Source organism: Mobula hypostoma, chromosome 2, assembly GCF_963921235.1.
Source record: "Mobula hypostoma chromosome 2, sMobHyp1.1, whole genome shotgun sequence".
Lineage (NCBI taxonomy): Eukaryota > Metazoa > Chordata > Chondrichthyes > Myliobatiformes > Myliobatidae > Mobula > Mobula hypostoma.
The window spans coordinates 248,455,891-248,463,585 of record NC_086098.1 but is presented as its reverse complement, the minus strand read 5'-3'; the positions used below and the strand labels follow the sequence as shown (position 1 = coordinate 248,463,585).

Genomic DNA, 7,695 nt, shown 5'->3' with positions numbered 1-7,695 from the left:
TGCTTCTTTTTACATTGTATGTCAATGGTTTGGATGACGAAATTGATAACTTTGTGGCCAAGTTTGCAGGCGATACGAGGGCAGGCAGTGTTGAGGAAGTAGAGAGGCTGCAGAGGGACAGATTAGGAGATGGGGCAAGGAGGTGGTAGATGTCAGGAGGTGTATGGTCATGCACTTTGGTAGAAGGAATAAAAGCAGATTATTTTCTAAACAGGGAGAAAATTCAAAAATCTGAGGTGCAAAGGGATCTTGGGGTCCTTGTGCAGGATCCACTAAGGTTGATTTGCGGGCTGAATTAATGGTGAGGAAGGCAAGTGCAATGTTAGCAGTCATTTTGAGGACTAGATTATAAGAGCAAACATATAATGTTGAGGCTTTATAAAGTACTGATGAGGCCTCATTTCGAGTATTGTGAACAGGTTTGGGCCCCTTATTTAAGAAAGGATGTGCTGACATTGGAGAGGGTACAGAGGAGGTTCACAAGAATGATTCAGGGAATGAAAGGCTTACTCTATGAGAAGCGATTGAAGGCTCCGGGCCTTTACTCGCTGGAATTTAGGAGGATAAGGGGTGAACCATCGAATGTTGAAAGGCCTGGACAGGCTGAATGTGGAGAGGATGTTTCCTATGGCGGGGGAGTCTAGGACCAGAGGGCACAGCCTCAGAATAGAGAGACGTCTATTTACAACAGAGATGAGGGTGGTGGATCTGTGAAGGCCAGGACACCGGCTGCATTTAAGGCGGAGGTAAGAGGTTTTGATCGGTCAGGGTGTGAAATGTTACGGGGAGAATGGGGCTGGGAGGGAAATAGACCGGCCACGCTGAAATGGCCTAATTCTGATTTACACAGCCCCGGTGACTCAGGTCTTCGGGGCCAAAAACCAGGGAAGGCCGGGGATTGGGCCTGAATCCGAGCCGGCACGGAGACCTCAGGTCTCCCCCGTGCGCGGGCCCGCGATCCCATGCGCACTCCCGTCAACGTCCGCGCGCCCTCGGGAACATTCGCCGCCGCTTCTTCCCTCCGTTGTTGTTGAGCAAAGCCCCGCCGGAAGTCCCCTGACTGACAGCCGGCCCCATCAATTAAGACTCAACGCTACCACATGCAACCAATGGGCGAGCCGTTCTACGACCCGCCTACATCTTCGGCCAATCATCCGGAGCCGGACAGACCAATCAGAACATGGAACGAATGAACTCTTCTCGGGCAGGGTGGCAGATTTTGTCATCGAACCGCCGGTTATAATCGATGCCGGCAGGAAGCCCGAGAGGAGTTTATTCGTTATGAACGCCGGGAAAGCACTAGATCCTGAAACATGAAACAGTTCAGCGCAGTCATTCAATGCTGGCAAGATGGGATACGCCCCACGATGTGAAGCTTTTTCAGAAAAACCATTCAGGGTTCGAGTTCCCGAGGGAGTGCGTGGACTACCCGCCCAAACTGTCTGCAATCATCCGGAAAGAGCAATGAATGCGAGCAGAGCCTTCCACTCAGAGCCGGACTGGATTCCCCCTCCCGCCCACATCGCCCATCAATCATTGCTGACAGCTAGCGTTGCTCATTCCAGGGCAGCGTCGAGGAGAGAAGATAATACAGACAACAGCTTGCTGAAATTAAGATAGGCTGGAAAATAGTCAACAGGTCCTGTGAGTTCGTTTACATACAAAACTAATTAAAGTACAGTATCGATTACCTTCAAGCAACATACATCAAAGTTGCTGGTGAACGCAGCAGGCCAGGCAGCATCCACAGGAAGAGGCGCAGTCGACGCTTCAGGCCGAGACCGTCCTGACGAAGGGTCTCGGCCTGAAGCGTCGACTGCGCCTCTTCCTGTGGATGCTGCCTGGCCTGCTGCGTTCACCAGCAACTTTGATGTATGTTGCTTGAATTTCCAGCATCTGCAGAATTCCTGTTGTATCGATTACCTTTCTATTTTTATAGTGAAGAGGATCAAATGCCGCAGCGAGAATCGATGGTAATGGTGGTATTCTTACCCAGGGTTCCGAGCGCTTTGGAAAGGGCTCCGCTCCTGGAATGGTGGCTGACATTGCAGCGGGCAGGAAAGAATCAGGTCAGGTTTGATATTGAATATCACCAGCACACATCGTGAACTGTGTTAACTTTACAGTAGCAGTACAATGAAATACATGATAAATAAATAAATATAAAACTGAATTACAGCATATATATATATTAAATACTTAAGTTGGAATAAGTAGTGCGAAAAAATCAAAGATAAAAAAGTAGCGAGAAAGCGCTCATCGGTCAATGTCCATTTAGAAATCGGACGGCAGAGGGGAGAAAGCTGTTCCTGAATCGCTGAGGGTGTGCTTTGGGCCTTTGCTCCTTCCTGATGAGAACAAGGCATGGTGTAGATGGTGAGGATCCTTAGCGATGGCCACCACCTTCCGAATGAATCACTCCTTCAAGATGTCTTGGTACCCGTAATTTTACAAGTTTCTGCAACTTACTTCGATCTTGTGCAGTAGCCACCCCCCACCCCATCAGATAGTGATGCAGCCAGCCAGCATGCTCTCTATGGTACATTTGTAGAGGTCTTTGAGTGTTTTACTTGACAAACCAAATTCCCTCGAACTCCTAATGAAATATAGCTGCTGTCGTGCCTTCTTTACAGCTACATCAATGTGTTGTGTCCTGGTTTGACACCCAGGAATTTCAAATTGCTCACTCTCTCCACTTCAGATCCCCCGATGAGGACTGGAGCGTGTTCCTCATCTTACCTGTTCTGAAATCCACAGTCGGCTCTTTGGTCTTACTGAGGTTGAGTGCAAGGTTCTTCCAGCAAGGCCACTCAATGAGCTGGTACATCTCGCTCCTGTGCGCCCGTCCATCACCATCTGAAATTCTGCCAACATCACCGGCAAATTTATAGATGCTGTTTGAGCTATGCCTGGCCACACAGTTATGGGTGTAAAGAGGGTAGAACAGAGGGCTAAACACACACTCCTATGACGCACCGTGTTGATTGTCAGCGAGGCTGAGATGTTATTTCCTACCTGCACAGGTTGTGGTCTTTCAGTTAGGAAGTCGGGGATCCATTTACAGAGGCCCAGGTTCAATAGCTTTTTGATCAGGACTGTAGGAATGATTGTGTTAAATGCTGAGCTATAGTACATACAGTGACATGCAAAAGTTTGGGCCTCTCTGGTCAAAATTTCTGTTACTGTGAATAGTTAAGTGAGTACAAGATGAACTGATCTCCAAAAGTCATAAAATTAAAGGTGAAACATTCTTTTCAACATTTTAAGCAAGATTAGTGTATTATTTTTGTTTGGTACAATTTTAGAGTGAAAAAAAAGGAAAGGAGCACCAAGCAAAAATTTGGGCACCCCAAGAGATTTGAGCTCAAAGATCACTTTTACCAAGGTCTCAGACCTCAATTAGCTTGTTAGGGCTATGGCTTGTTCACAGTCATCGTTAGGAAAGGCCAGGTGATGCAAATTTCAAAGCTTTATAAATACCCTGACTCCTCAAACCTTGTCCCAACAATCAGCAGCCACGGACTCCTCTAAGCAGCTGCCTAGCACTCTGAAAATTAAAATAAATGATGCCCGTAAAGCAGGAGAAGGCTATAAGAAGATAGCAAAGCGTTTTCAGGTAGCTGTTTCCTCAGTTCGTAATGTAATTAAGAAATGGCAGTCAGCAGGAACAATGGAAGTCAAGTTGAGGTCTGGAAGACCAAGAAAACTTTCCGAGAGAACTGCTCGTAGGATTGCTAGAAAGGCAAATCAAAACCCCCGTTTGACTACAAAAGACCTTCAGGAAGATTTAGCAGACTCTGGAGTGGTGGTGCACTGTTCTATTCTGCAGCGATACCTGCACAAATATGACCTTCATGGAAGAGTCATCAGAAGAAAACCTTTCCTGCGTCCTCACCACAAAATTCAGCGTCAGAAGTTTACAAAGGAACATCTAAACAAGCCTGATGCATTTTGGAAATAAGTCCTGTGGACTGATGAAGTTAAAATAAAACTTTTTGGCCGCAATGAGCAAAGGTATGTTTGGAGAAAAAAGGGTGCAGAATTTCATGAAAAGAACACCTCTCCAACTGTTAAGCACGGAGTTGGATCGGTCATGCTTTGGGCTTGTATTGCAGCCAGTGGCACGGGGAACATTTCACTGGTAGAGGGAAGAATGAATTCAATTAAGTACCAGCAAATTCTGGAAGCAAACATCACGCCGTCTGTAAATAAGCTGAAGATGAAAAGAGGATGGCTTCTACAACAGGATAATGATCCTAAACACACCTCAAAATCCACAATGGACTACCTCAAGAGGTGCAAGCTGAAGGTTTTGCCATGGCCTTCACAGTCCCCCGACCTAAACATCATCGAGAATCTGTGGATAGACCTCAAAAGAGCAGTGCATGCAAAACGGCCCAAGAATCTCACAGAACTAGAAGCCTTTTGCAAGGAAGAATGGGAGAAAATCCCCCAAACAAGAATTGAAAGACTCTTAGCTGGCTACAGAAAGCGTTTACAAGCTGTGATACTTGCCAAAGGGGGTGTTACTAAGTACTGACCATGCAGGGTGCCCAAACTTTTGCTTCGGGCCCTTTTCCTTTTTTGTTATTTTGAAAATGTAAAAGATGGAAATAAAAAAGTAATCTTGCTTAAAAATTATGCCTTTTGGAAATCAGTTCATCGTTTACTCGCTTAGCTAGTCACAGTAACAGAAATTTTGACCAAGGGTGCCCAAACTTTTGCACGCTATTGTAAACAGCATCCTAACATACTGTAGGTATTTGCATTGTCCAGGTGATCCAGCTCTGCGTGGAGAGCCATTGAGATTGCATCTGCTGTAGGCTGTAGATGTGAGCGCTACCGGACGATAATCATTAGGCAGCTCACACAGCTCTTCGTGGGCACTGGTGTAATTGTTGCAGGTGGGAACTTCTGCCTGTAGCAATGAGAGATTGAAGATGTTTTGATTACTCCCGCCAGTTAGTTGGCACAGGTTTTCGGTGCCTTGCCAGGTACTCGATCGAGACCTGCCGCCTCACGAGGGCTCCCCCTCTTAAAAGACGGCTTGACATCGGCCTCCGAGACAGAGATCGCGGGGTGGCGGGTGCTGCAGGGATCCTTGTAACTGTGGTTTTATTCTGCCGTTCAAAGCGAGTATAAAAGGCATTGAGCTCGTCTGGTAGCGAAACGTCGCTGCCATTCACGATGTTGGGTTCTGCTTTGTAGGAAGCAATGGCCTGCAAACCCAGCCAGAGATGACGCACGTTCGATGTTACCTCCAACCGCTTCCAGAATTGTTTCCTGGCTCTTGAAATAGCCCACCATGGTTTTCCTGTACAGACCTGGGTTGCCAGACTTAGTTGCCACAGATCTAGCCTTCAACAGAAAGTGGTGGGGGGTGGTGGAGGGGAGGTGTTCCTGCTGGTAGGTGAATCAGGGTGCAGGAGAGGGGTCCTCCAATGGACGAGGCCATAGAGCCGCTCCATGTCTCTGAGGACTACCTGAGGGGAAGGAGTTTCACTTGTGTCTGCTTCAGATGTAACAGCCTGTCCTCGTACCGGCACCCGAGATCACTGCACAGTCACAAGTCTCACCTGCCAAAGAAATCCTCCATGATGATTAAATCTTTAGGCTTGAAGTAAACAACTTAAAAATTACTATACTGAGGATGTCCGTACATTGTATAAGTTGAGATATTGAGTTCGGGTTTACCGCTAAGCAGGGAAACGTTAAATATTTCAGTAATAATGTAAATATATTGTTTGATTAAGCATTCTGTGCTATTTACATAATTCATTGCGGGTTAGCTATAAAACTACGTAAGTGGCATACGTCATCACACCACCAGGTGATCCGTGCGCGCCTTGCTTAAAGTGACAAAAAGACTGTCCACTTCAGATTAATTTATTTATCACATGTACATCGATACAAACAGTGAAATATGTTGTTTGTATCAACAACCAACACAACCTGGGCAGCCTGCAAATGTTGTCACCTTCCAGTCCTGTCATACAGAACAACGCAAACAACAGCAAAACAAGCCCCTTACCTCCCTCCCACCCACGCCTGTTCTCTAAGCTCAGAACAGGCCGTCTCCAGCCTCCAGCGGACTCACAAATATTGGGCCTTAGACTTCCCCAGTGGACTCGCAGTTTGGCTTTGACTTACGATTGACCTTTGGGCTTTGATCTTCGGTATTGACCACAGGTCTCGCAGATGAGGACCCGGAACTCCACAGAAGCTGCCTGACTTGCTGAGCTCCTTCAGCAGTTTATATGTTTTGATACAGACTGACAAGGATGTCGTGAGGAGTTGAGTCTGGCAGGAGGAGAGAGAGCAGCGCACCGCGTGTGCGCAGCCCTCCGGTGAAAAATGATATCGTATCTGTTAAATAGGGGCCGTGGACAATTCTGATTTGATGGAGAATGGACGTGAAAGCACAGAGGAACATCTGCAAAAAATTTCTGAAACGCTCGTTCGCTGCTGTCGTTACTGTGTGGTTCGGAATCTTTCGGAGGGAAGGCCTCAAAATCCCCGGCCTTGCCTGCTTTTGGCAACCGAGAAGGAGGTCGAATCGTTCGGATAGAGATGGCGCTCAGTACTCAGTGTCGGAGAGCTGATCAGAGCTCGAAGTTCTCGGATGACTCAGAGTCGGACTGTGGTCAGCATGGCAGGGAGAGTTTTTCTTCCTTCTCTCCGTCTGCGTGAGATGTGGGACATTTGAGAGACTTTGAACTTTACTGTGCTCACGGACTTCTTCATCAAGTTATGGTATTGTTACACTGTTTGTAACTATTTGTTATAATTATGTGGTTTTGTCAGTTTTTTCAGTCTTGGTTTGTCCTGTGTTTTGTGATATCACACCAGAGGAATAATGTATCATTTCTTAATGCATATATTACTAAATGACAATAAAAGGGGACTACGTGTCCTCATAATCTATATACAGAGAGGGTGGATAGGCTGGACCTTTATTCATTTGAGTGTAGGAGACTGGGGTGGGGAGGTGGGGTGACGTTGTAGAGGTGTATAAAGTCAAGACGGACATGGGTAGAGTGAGTGCACTCCCTCCCCTGCGGTGTTACCACGTTCCCGCACTCGTACCTTTACCGCTCCTCGAACGCTCCTGTTCCCATTTCTTCAGGCTGCACTGCAGTTTCTGCACCAGTTTCATCGCTGCATAACCGGTGAGCTTCGCGCCAGCACAGAACTCCATTGCACCCCGGTGCAATTCAATGTCTAAAACTAGAAGGGATACAGACTGAGCTGGCACTTTTAAATGGCAGCTCAAAACCTATTTACTGTCTTTAACCCTAACTAGCATCTTTTTGTCTTTTTTTCATGTTTATTTATACTGTATCTATATTTTTTTTTCGTGTAAAGCGCTTTGAACCATGTTGTTTGTATGAAAACTGCTCCCTGAGTAAGTTATAAACACAAGAAGTTCCGCAGATGCCGGAAATCCAGAGCAACGCACACATAAAATGCTGGAGGGACTCAGCAGGTCGGGCAGCATCTATGGAAAAGAGAACAGTCGCCTTTTCAGGCCGAGACTCTTCATCAAGACTGGAAAGAAAGGGGTGAGACAACAGAATAAAAAGGTGGAGGGAGGGAGGCCGGCCAGTTGGAAGGTGGGTGGGAAAGGTAAAGGGCTGGAGAGGAAGAAATCGGATCGGAGAGGAGAGTGGACCATGGGGGGGGGGGATGAAGGAG

General features: G+C 46.9%; 1 long non-coding RNA gene across 1 annotated transcript; it reads left to right on the top strand.

Moving 5' to 3' along the window:
• The first annotated feature begins 1,261 nt into the window (after window positions 1-1,261).
• LOC134337617 (uncharacterized) lies at window positions 1,262-6,831 on the top strand. The gene is made up of 3 exons (XR_010016032.1): window positions 1,262-1,644; window positions 1,940-2,069; window positions 6,190-6,831. It is a non-coding gene; the product is annotated as an uncharacterized LOC134337617 (long non-coding RNA).
• Window positions 6,832-7,695: the final 864 nt, after the last annotated feature.